Raw genomic sequence first — 11,201 nt, 5'->3', positions numbered from 1 at the left:
ACGGGTTTATTTTTTGATTATCAATTTTATGCCACTGGTCTGTCTGTATGCTTATACTAGTGCCAGTATACACTGTTTTGTTTATTGTAGCTTTGTAGTACGTGTGAAATTGAGTTATAAATCCTCCAACTTTGTCCTTCATTTTCAGATTTTATGGCTACTTAATATGAATTTGAAAATCCACCTTTCCATTTCTGCAAAACACTGTTGAAATTTTGATAAGGATGACATTGAATCTGTAGATCACTTTGGATCGTATTGACAGCTTAATAATATTTAGTCTTTGTACTCATGAAGATGGGATGCATTTCCATCATTTAGGTCCTCATTAATTTCTTTTAGCAATGTTTTATAGTTTTTAGTGCATAGACTTGCATTCCCTTTGTTAAATTTATTCCTATGTATTTTATTATTTTAAATGCTATTGTAAATAGAGTCATTTTATTAATTTCCTTTTTGGATCGTCACTGCAGGTATTTTAGAAGTACAATTTGTGCGTGTGTGTGTCTGTGTGTGTGTGTGTGCTTATCTTGTACCCTGCAAGAATTCTTTTATTAGCTCTGGTACTTTTCTTGTGAATTCTTTGGGATTTTCCATATAAGGAATCATGTCATGTGTAAATAGAGATAGTTTTACTCCTTCCTTTCCAATTCATATGCCTTTTATTTCCTTTTCTCGTTTAATTGTCCTAACTAGAGCTGCCAGTACAATGTTGAATAGCAGTGGTGAAAGTAGACATCTTGTTTCTAATCTTAGGGAGAAAGCTTTCAGTCTTTCACCTTTGAGTACGTATTAGTTGTGGGTTTTTTCTAAAACAATGACCTTTACTTTGTTGGTGGGAATATTAATTATTATTGCTTTGCAATGATAGCAGTAAAATTAGAAAAGGATTCTTTGGAGCTCCTGTTTGTATATGATTTCCACAAAGACAAAGGACCATACCTAAGGGTAAATTGTAAAATATCTATCTGTATGGCAGTATTTTGAGGGAAGGAACTATCGAAAGCTGATATCAACTTGACTAACCATGAAGAGTTGACTGGATTTTAATATGTTCATACTGTGGAATATTTTTTATTTATTAAAAATAACAAGAGCTCTCTCTACACATGGACCTGGAAGAATATCAGTATCTATTTTAAGGTAGGATAATACTTCATGTAAATTAATAGAACATAAGCTCATTTTCATTAAATTTATAAACCGTACTATCCAAATATTGTGTTTCTCTGTGTGTGTCTGTGTATACGTGTGTGTATGTGTGTGCTTTCTGTGAGTATAAATACAGAGAAGGATACACACATACCCTGTGTAATAATTGGTTACTTAGAAAATAGAGGGTAGACTGCCTTTAGTAATTTTGTTCTTTTAAAGATTATCCTGTATTATGGATACTTCAGAATATGTAACTAATATTTTATTAGATATTAATTGATGAATACTGCAGGGAGACTGGTATAGAATGAGCTATAAGTAGTTCAGGAATAGCTAGAGAAAGAGGGCCTTTTGTCAAAGGAAAAAGATGTTACTAAAATGAATTTAACCAACTTAACAGTTTTGCTCAACAACTACCGTACAAAAATGTAGAGGCCAGCACAACAGCCGAATAGGACAAGCTGGAAGGAGTGAGACGAGACTTTGTAGGTGACTCTGAAGATACTGAGAAATTAAGGCAGAAAAACGCTCACTTCAAAGAGCTTCCAGTTTAATAGATTGTGTTCTTTTCTCCTTAGTGTTTTTGTAAAATGAAAACTTACATGATGTTATTCATGTAAAGGCCCAAATGTAAGTTAGACTGTGATTCTAACCTCTGTGACCAGTTCTACCTATGTATGCCCAGATCATTTCCCACCCCTGCCCAATTTTAAGGTCTTGCTGCCACCTATGGATAAAAATAGAGTGTTACAGTTTGCATCAAGATTTCTTAAAATCCACCTGTTACACAGCAGTGAATGTCAGATGTAGACTGAGTTTCATATATTTGAGATTAGTTCAATTCAGTTCAAACAATATTTATTATCAATACTAACACTAAATTAGGCATTGGACATTCAGAGATAAAGAAGTAAAGCTTTGATCCTCAAAGTGTTAGTAGGTGAAATAAACTAGAAACAGATATATTTCAATACCATGAGATAAAAGAAACTATGCTATGGGACAAGAGCAGACTTCAGTTTTAATATTGTATAAGAGCAAAGCAGGAATTATGAGGAGCAGAAGCTGAGGAGTTAGACACAGCACAGAAAACGGAAAACTGTTTTAAAACAGAAAAAATATTTCATGTAAATTAATACAACATTAGTGTATTTGTGTGTGTTGTGGGTAATATGCAATTAGTTACGTCCTGGACATGTTGGAAGAACATGTTGATAATATGAATCTGAAGCTTAGACAAAAGTTCAGGAGATTCACATTTATGAGTTGGATATGAAGAATAGATACAACATGACAGAGAATGGATTATAAAATAATGCTATATAGACAAATTGAGAACAATGAGCCAAGGAGAGAAGTTATAAACACATTTTTTTAAGAGTCAGAAGGGCAAGAAGCCTACCAGGAGATAGTTTACAAAGGTAAAACCATGAGACCCCTAGGGCACTGAAAAAAGTTAAATTGTGTTTTCCATGTCACAGGAGTCTTAAAAAATGTTTGATACAAACATGTGGTGCTTGTGTAGTAAAATCAATATAAAATAACATTAAATAGAATATATAATGTTAACTAATAGCAATTAGTGTAACATATAATCAGGATTAATTTGTGGGCGTTAATCTATTTCATATAATCAGTTATAGAACATAAAACCAATATTAATTAATGAGTACATCCGTGTCCCTTTACTGTAATATTTTCAAATACAGAAATAAAACCTGGAAGTAAAGAAAAGTATAGTATAGTGGAAAATATGTTATTATTTGAGTGTCAATTTGCAAAGTCGACTCACATGTGAAATATTTATATATGACATTAAATTAATATTTCAATTTTAATGGTAACAAGTGCTGAAAAGCTTGACTCATAGAATGACATTGCTACCTATAGGAAATAAACTACGAAGTCTGCTTTGCCAGAAAAGAGTAGGTAAGTGTAACGTAAAGTCAGATTTTTTCTAGACTCTAAGCTGAATGCATTTCCCATGATTGCCTTTGTCCTCGGATTGATGGTATCATCTTTGGCAGTCTGTCCTACTAACAAGATGTGCTTGCCAGTTGGCAGCTGTTCTGGCAAGTGAGGGAGAGATTCCAGGACTCCCACTCTATCTTCAGTGAAACACAATTTTCTTTTAATATTTTTTTTAATCTTAAAAAGCTTGGAAGCCACTGATCTAGATGATTTTTCCAGTTCTAAAAAATTATTTTTGTATTCAGATATAATTAGAATATCTTTGTACTCTCTTCTCTTCCAAAAAACCCCTATGCCAAACACACAAACACACACACACACACACACACACACACACACAATTTGTTATATTGATGGTGTTTCCTCATTTAACCCCACACACATCCTATCATTTTGTGACTTATTAGAAATTAGGGTATGGTGCTACATCCCTCACTTTGTCATTTCAGCTGAGAAATACTATGTTGACACTTTAGTTGCCGCTCTTTATTTTTACTGAATTCTGTGAACTACTTAAAATTCACAGAATTATCTCAGAGCTTGCCATTTATTTGCTCAATATTTTACTAAATTTGGGATGTATTTTTCATAAGTTGATATTTAGGAATGAGCTTACTTGGGGGTTAGATTTTGTAAAAATTTTGTCAACTTTTAAAATGTCACTTATAGCACACATACAAGTACATAAAATTAAATAAATCAGGGACAATCTGAATACAAAGTAATCTCTGTTACAACGCCCAAGTCAAGAAAAAAAGGACTGGCAACAAACCTTCCCAGCCTCCTCACCTCTTGCCAAGCTGGAAAGCTTGACCACAGATAGGATTTTTGTTTATGGGTATGGATCACACATGTGGCTGCTTCCCAATTCTTTTATTCTTCTCATTTCAAAATAACACAATACCCATACACGAAATGTACCTACCCTCTTTGTGTACAGTTCTGAGAGTTTTTATAAACATAGTCAGTGTGCACCTGCTTTATAAGCAAGATGTAAAACAGATTATCTCTCCTCAGAATGTACGTCCTTGTCCATTTGAAACAACTGTCTTACCTGCAGTCCCTGGTAACTGCTTCTCTGTCCTCTGACCAGATAGTATGGCCTTGTAATAATGACATATAAGTGCAGTCGAACAGTATGTAGCCATTTCAGTCTCTACTTTTACATAGCATAGTACAACTAAGATTAATCCTTACAAAAATGCCGTATTTGCTTTACAACTTTAGTTCCGCCTGTTCAACAACATTTCCCCCCCCAAACACTGCCTGCCAATGTCGCTTACTTACAAGAAACAAATCATTCAATGTTGGAGAGAAGCATATAAAGTTTATTAGAATACAGCTCAACAATTACTATGCAGGTGTAAATGAAGATTAGTGGGTACAACAAAGTGGGAGCATGGAGAACAATGAATGTGACACTTGGGAGATAACTTACTTTTCTTGCCATGGAATTTACAAGTCCTTTATCACTGGGTTTATTGCAGCTGAATCATGAAGAAGATCTTTCCAATAAGAAATAGTGGGAAAGGCAGTTTAGGCCAAGCACACAGTGTAAATAAGGGTGTTGTGAGAACATGTGGTACATTTGGACTTCACCATGCAATATAGTGCAGCTACAAAGAGGAGTGTGTATCAATCTCAATTTCCTAATCCAAATACAAGACACTTTTATCATCTGATATTCTGTAGTCTAGCTATAATGCCACCAGTTGTGTCATGCTAGTAAGTGTTACTGAAATAGATTATACTGTGACTTGAAAAATTATATGGACAGTTTCCTGAGAATATGATTAATTACTGAGCATTTTGTTGACCTGGTAAGCAACTAGAGCCAATTGGCAATGATTGTATATCCACTTAAGTTTTGTGTTTTAAATATCTGAGGGGAAAAAATTTGAGGACAAAGCACTTTTTAAAAGACTTTTATTAAAATACAACTACCATACAATACTATATTAGTTTTAGGTGTACATCGTAGTTATTTAACATTTATATACCTTATATACATTTATATAAAGAAGTGATCACCAAGGTAAGTCCAGTAACCATCTGACACTGTACTATGCTAGCACTATATTATTGACTATATTCCCCATGCTATACATTACATCCTCATGACTTACATGATTTATACTAGAAGTTTGAACCTCTTCACATTCCCCCCCTTTTTAATTTTTCAACTACAGTTGGTGTTCAATATTATTTTATATCAATTTCAGGTTTATAGCATAATGGTTAGACATTTATATAATTTAAGAAGTGACCCCCCTGACTAGTCTAGTACCCACATAGCATTATACATAATTATTACAATATTACTGACTATATTTCTTATGCTATACCCTAAATCTCTATGACTACTTTGCTACAACCAGTTTGTACTTCTTAATCTCTTTCCATTTTTCATCTGTCCCCCAAACCTCCTCAAAGCTGGCAACCATCAAAGTGTTCTTTGTATCTATGAGTTTGTTTCCGTTTTACTTGCTTGTTTATTTTGTTCTTTAGATTTCACATATAAGCAAATTGAATTTCACATATTGCATCTGTCTTTCACTGTCTGATATGCTCCACTCAGCACAAAAGCCTCCAGGTCCATCCATGCTGCCACAGATGCCAAGAACCCATTCCATTCCATGGTCCAGCAATATTCCACTCTATGTATGCACCATCTCCTCTTGACCCATCCATCCATTGATGGACACCCAGGCTGCCTCCAGACGAGCCCAGACAATAAGTTTGCGAACTTGTTGCAACAATATAGTTAATCTTTTTTTTTTATATCAGAGGGATTATTATGAATTTTTACAAACTGGACAAACAGTTAACCGAGTTTACTATTTGGAAGTGCTGAAAAGGCTGCATCAAAAAGTTAGATGACCTGAACTTTTGGCAACAATTCATGGCTCTTGCATCACAGCAATGCACCAGCGCACACAACACTGTCTGTGAGGGAGTTTTTAGCCAGTAAACAAATAACTGTATTGGAACACCCTCCTTACTCACCTGACCACAAGGACTTCTTTGTTTCCTCGAAGATAAAGGAAATATTGAAAAGAAGCCATTTTAATGACATTCAGGACATCAAGGGTAATATGAGGACAGCTCTGATGGCCATTCCAGAAAAAGAGTTCCAAAATTGCTTTGAAGGGTAGACTGGGTGCTGGTGTCGGTGCATAGCTTCCCAAGGGGAGTACTTCGAAGGTAACCATAGTGATATTCAGCAATGAGGTATGTAGCATTTTTTCTAGAACGAGTTTGTGAACTTAAGTGTCAGACCTCGTATCTTGGCTATTATAAACAATACTGCAATGAACATATGGATGCACACATTCCCTTGAAGTAGTGTTTTATATTTCTTCAGATAAATACCTAGAAGTGGGATTACGGGTCATTTTTTGTCTCTTGTTATACACTTTGTTTTGAAGTCTATTTTGTCTGGTATAAGTATTACTAAGCCATGTTTTATTTTTTATTTCCATTGTCATGAAATTTCTTTTTCCCATCCTTTTCTTTCAGTCTGTATGTACCTTTTGATTTGAAGTGAGTCTCCTGTAGGTAGCACATGTAAGGGTCTTGTTTTCTTATTCATTCAGCCACGCTGTTTTGATTAGAGCATTTACTCCATTTACTTTTAAAGCAATTGTTGATAGATATGAAGCTATTGTCATTTTAGTATACATATTTTTTATCTTGTTTTTTTCCCTCCCTTTTTCATCTTAAAGAAGTCTCTCTAAGAGTCCTTGTAATACTGGTTTGGTGGTAATGAACACCTTTAGTTTTTTCTTGTCTGGTAAGCTCTTTATATGTCCTTTGATTCTAAATGATAGCTTTTCTGGGTAGAGTAATCTTGTTTGCTTTTCATTACTTTGATTATTTTCTGCCAATCCCTTCTGGCTTGCAACGTTTCTGTTGAGAAATCTGCTGATGGTTTTATGGCCGCTCCCATGTAGGTCACTAACTGTTTCTCTTTTGCTGCTTTTAGGTTCTCTCTTTGTCTTTGTCATTTTAATTATTATGTGTCTTGGTGTGGGCCTCTTTGGGTTCATCTTGTTTGGGATGCTCTGCACTTCCTGGGCTTGTATGTCTATTTCCTTCATGAGGTTAGTGAAGTTGTCTGTCATTATATCTTCAAATAGGTTTTCTTTTTTTTTTGGGTGGAAGGAGAATATTTATTAAGTATCTATGATATTTCAGACATTGTTCTAGACTGCCATTGAAATGGTGAGCCCAAACCACCTTGGTCTCTGCCTGCAAGAAACGGTGCAACGAGTTTGCAGAAAATCACACAAATAAGTGTGAAACTGGAAGTGATGTAATTGCTTTGAAGAAAGTTAAAAGGTGCTGTGAGAACATATACCAGGGTCATTTACCCAGTGGAAGAGATCAGGGAAGTGACAGTTAACTCTGAGCTGAACGATGAGTTGTCTCTGAAAAGAGATCCAGTTCTTACTGAAGCAAGAATCCAAAGGATCCCTCTTCTTCTCTTCATTCCCTTTCCCCTTCTTCCCTTCCTTTTCCTACTTCCTTTCCTTTTACTGCTTCTTATCCCCTGCCCCTCTCCATTTGCTTTTCCTTCCATTTTTCCCATTTCCTTTGTCCCTCCTTCCATTCTTTTCTGTCTCCTCCTCCCATCATTTCCCCCTTTCCTCTATCCTTCCCTCCCATTCTCCCTCCCTTTCTCCCTCCTTCTTTCCGTCCCTCCCTCAAATAGGTTTTCAATTCCTTGCTCTCTCTCTTCTCCTTCTGGCACCCCGTCAGGTGAATGCATGCATGCCTGATGTTGTCCCAGAGGCCCCTTAAACTGTCTCAATTTTTTGGTTTCTTTTTTATTTTTGCTGTTCTGTTTGGGTGTTTTCTGCTACTTATTTTCTAAGTCACTGATTCAATCCTTTCTTAGTGTCCTTTCTTTATTATATATTTATGGGTTGTTGGTTTTTTTTTTTAACATAACAATAATATACAATATTAGGTATTTGCAATCTTCACAATCTCTTAGCTTACACACCAAAACTACTTTAGAGATTGTTTAAACATAAACAGAACTAATATGGATTTGAAAATAATCCTCGTCTGCTATTCTCCAATCTTCCACACCCACCATCACTAAGGTGCAGTTAAAATATCCCATATCTGATGCTTTACATTGGAAGGTGAGTAGAATCAGCGCGAAAATTTCAAGTGGCAAACTTTTATGCTCATCTGCTCTTAAAATATTTTAGGTTGCTTTGTACTATCAACAATAATTTTTCTTTTTATCCCCAATCTTTCATGCTTACACTTAGCTGTCATTCGTAATAGAATATGAATTTAAAAACCTATTTTTGTTATGTTCCATGTTGGATTTTTTTTTTTTTTTTGATTTCTCATGATAGGAATTTCTTTAAATGTTGCCAGTTATCACTTTGTGGGCTTAGGAAAAAGAATAAGCATCAAGTATTTTTATGGACTGCATCTATAATGAAAATAAATTGAAAGTAAGACTATGGCTGCTTGTGACTTGGTTAATATAAAATTCTACTTCCTAGAATTACTATTAAGATAAAGTAGATTTGCCAATAACAATTAGGCTTGTGCCCCATGTAACTGAGGTTTTAATGAATCGGTGAGAGGTGGGACTGACTGTGGTAAAACAACTCTGAAAAAGATTCCTTTGATAAAGAGGAGTTTCTTGGTTCTGATGGTGGAAACACACATTGGTCATCAGGAAAAAACTGATCCACAGGGAGTTAGTGCGGACAACTACACTAAATATCACATTTGTTTGCATTATGCATAGAGACTCAACACAAAACATTGGGTTTCCCTTTGAACTAATAACTTAAGAGGAATGCCTTAGAATAGTCAAAGACATGGTCCAGAAAGGATCAATTACACTGTGTTTGCCAAAAAGAGAAAAGAAAAACCATCAAGTTCAAAACAGAGTCTGGCATTCATTATTGTTCCACTTCAGCTTCAGAGGAGGGATATAAATGATAAATGTCTAAATGTCTAACTATTACATTGTTTTGTGCAACCGAAACCAATAAAAATAAAGTTAAAACAAAACAAAACAGAGTCTGACCACAAGAATATTTTGCCTTCAGTGAAAAGGGTAGGAGTAAAGGAGTGAGCTGCTGATGTCAGAGCTGCATCTTTTCTCACCGCACCCAAAACATGTGTATATGTATATGCACGTCTATATCTCTTTTTCCTTCTTTGGAGCTTGGTGTTATGACTGCTCTTGAATTTTTTTTCTTTAATATGGAATAGCTTATATCAAACAAACATTACCAAAAATAACAAATATAAAGGTTGAAAAATTAGCTGTTTAAAGTCATCATAGTGCACTAAGGCAGCCAGAACATGAGGGACCAAGATCCCAAGTAGAAGAAAAGTGTATTGAAAGGAGCCCTGAATTCACAGCAGCTTTTCCACTCAAGGAAATACAACTGGTAGTTGACTTTCCAACAGAAATGATGAAAGAAGATGGCAATAAATGGCATCTTAAAAATGTTGAAAAAATTAAATGCAAACTTAGAATTCTATATCAAGTGAAAATATCCTTCATAAATAAAGGCAATACAAAATAATTTTGGTTGAACAAAAATTCAGAGTATTTCTCACCATCTAATATTTAGTATAAGAAAGGAAAGAAAGGCAGAAAGAAAATGATTTTACAGAGAAGCATGGCAATGCAAGAACAAATGAAGAATACAAAAAATAAGATATATGAGGCCAAATATTAATACATGTAAAATAAAAATACCCAACAACAATAGCAAAAAAGGTAGGAATTAAAATAAGGAGTAAAAACATTACAAGGTCTAAAAAGTGGTGAAATAATAGTGTAATGTAAAGGCTATTAATTTAAGGAATTATGCTGTAATCTCTAAGATAACCACTACAGGAATAAAAAAATACATATAATTCCAAAGTAATAGAGAGGGGGGAAGATTGAAAAGAACAATCAAAATAAAACAAAAGCCCAACAAAGTGAAACAAACAAGCAAACAAAAAAGTGAACTAATTAAAAAGAAAACAAAAAAAAGTGTAAAAATCAGGGAAATGTAAAAGATGAAAAAAATAGCAAATTATAATTTGGTAGATTTAAACAAAAAAGTATCTATAGGTTCATTATATGTAAGTGGTATAAGTACAGTGTAAGAAAAAGATTGTCAGACAACAACCTAAACACTGATCAATAAAAAAAAAAAAGGATAATTATGTTTCATTCACACAATGGAGAATTCTGTCCACCTGATACATTACCATGAATAAAGTTTATCAATATAATGTCGAAAAAGCAAGACTGAAGTCTGTACATAATGAGTGATTCCACTTGAATGAAGTTCAAAATCACAAAATAAATAACACATAGTAAAATAAATCAGAAAAGTCATTTAACTTTGGCAGGGTAATGACTGGGAGGAAACATGAGGGAGGCTTCTGGGAGGGGATAATGTAGATTTAGAACCGGGTGGTTGTTACACAGGTATGTTTATTTTGAAAAAAATGTATCAAGCTGTACATTGAAGATTTGTGTACTTTAGGTATATTTAATAGAAATATTTATAAGAATAGAAATTATCAGTCTAGGCCAACAAGAAAGTTGTTTTTGTTTTGTGTTGTGTTGTTTTGTTTTAAATAGTAGCACAGTGTGATGTTGTGGAAAACGTTCTGAGTTAGGAGCCAAAAATCCTGTGTTCTAGTGTTCATTCTGTCACTTGCTAAATGTTTTTCCTTGGATATGTCGCTTAACCTCCTAGAGTTTTTGTATCTGCATCTGTAAGATGAGTAATATAGAGCTGATGACACCACTGTACCTGCCCTCACTTACTGGTTGTGGGGATTAAATCAGAATATATTTGATAAAGTACTCCTGACGCTAGAGTGCTCCTTGTAAATACATTAGTTTGGGCTGTCCAGAGTAACAGAGCCAGAATAGAACAAATTTGATTGTTTTTTTACTAAAAAGCTAATGCACCTTGAGGGAAAAAGATCTAGCCGAAAGATTTTCTACCCAAATTGAAAAATATGGTGAAGTCAGTGAGATACAGTAGACCTTCCTAAAAGAGAACAGACGGGTGTTCTCT

At 34.5% G+C, this 11,201-nt stretch overlaps 1 protein-coding gene across 1 annotated transcript in view; it reads left to right on the top strand.

The window, feature by feature from the left end:
* Positions 1–5,389: 5,389 nt before the first annotated feature.
* VWDE (von Willebrand factor D and EGF domains) overlaps positions 5,390–11,201 on the top strand; it is an 85,218-nt gene continuing 79,406 nt past the window's right edge. The window contains exon 1 of the mRNA XM_074340785.1: positions 5,390–6,357. The gene's annotated coding sequence lies outside the window, so the exon portion shown is untranslated. The remainder of the gene's footprint in view (positions 6,358–11,201) is intronic.

Source organism: Rhinolophus sinicus, linkage group LG09, assembly GCF_036562045.2.
Source record: "Rhinolophus sinicus isolate RSC01 linkage group LG09, ASM3656204v1, whole genome shotgun sequence".
Taxonomy (NCBI): domain Eukaryota; kingdom Metazoa; phylum Chordata; class Mammalia; order Chiroptera; family Rhinolophidae; genus Rhinolophus; species Rhinolophus sinicus.
This window is presented reverse-complemented; position numbering and strand designations above follow the sequence as displayed.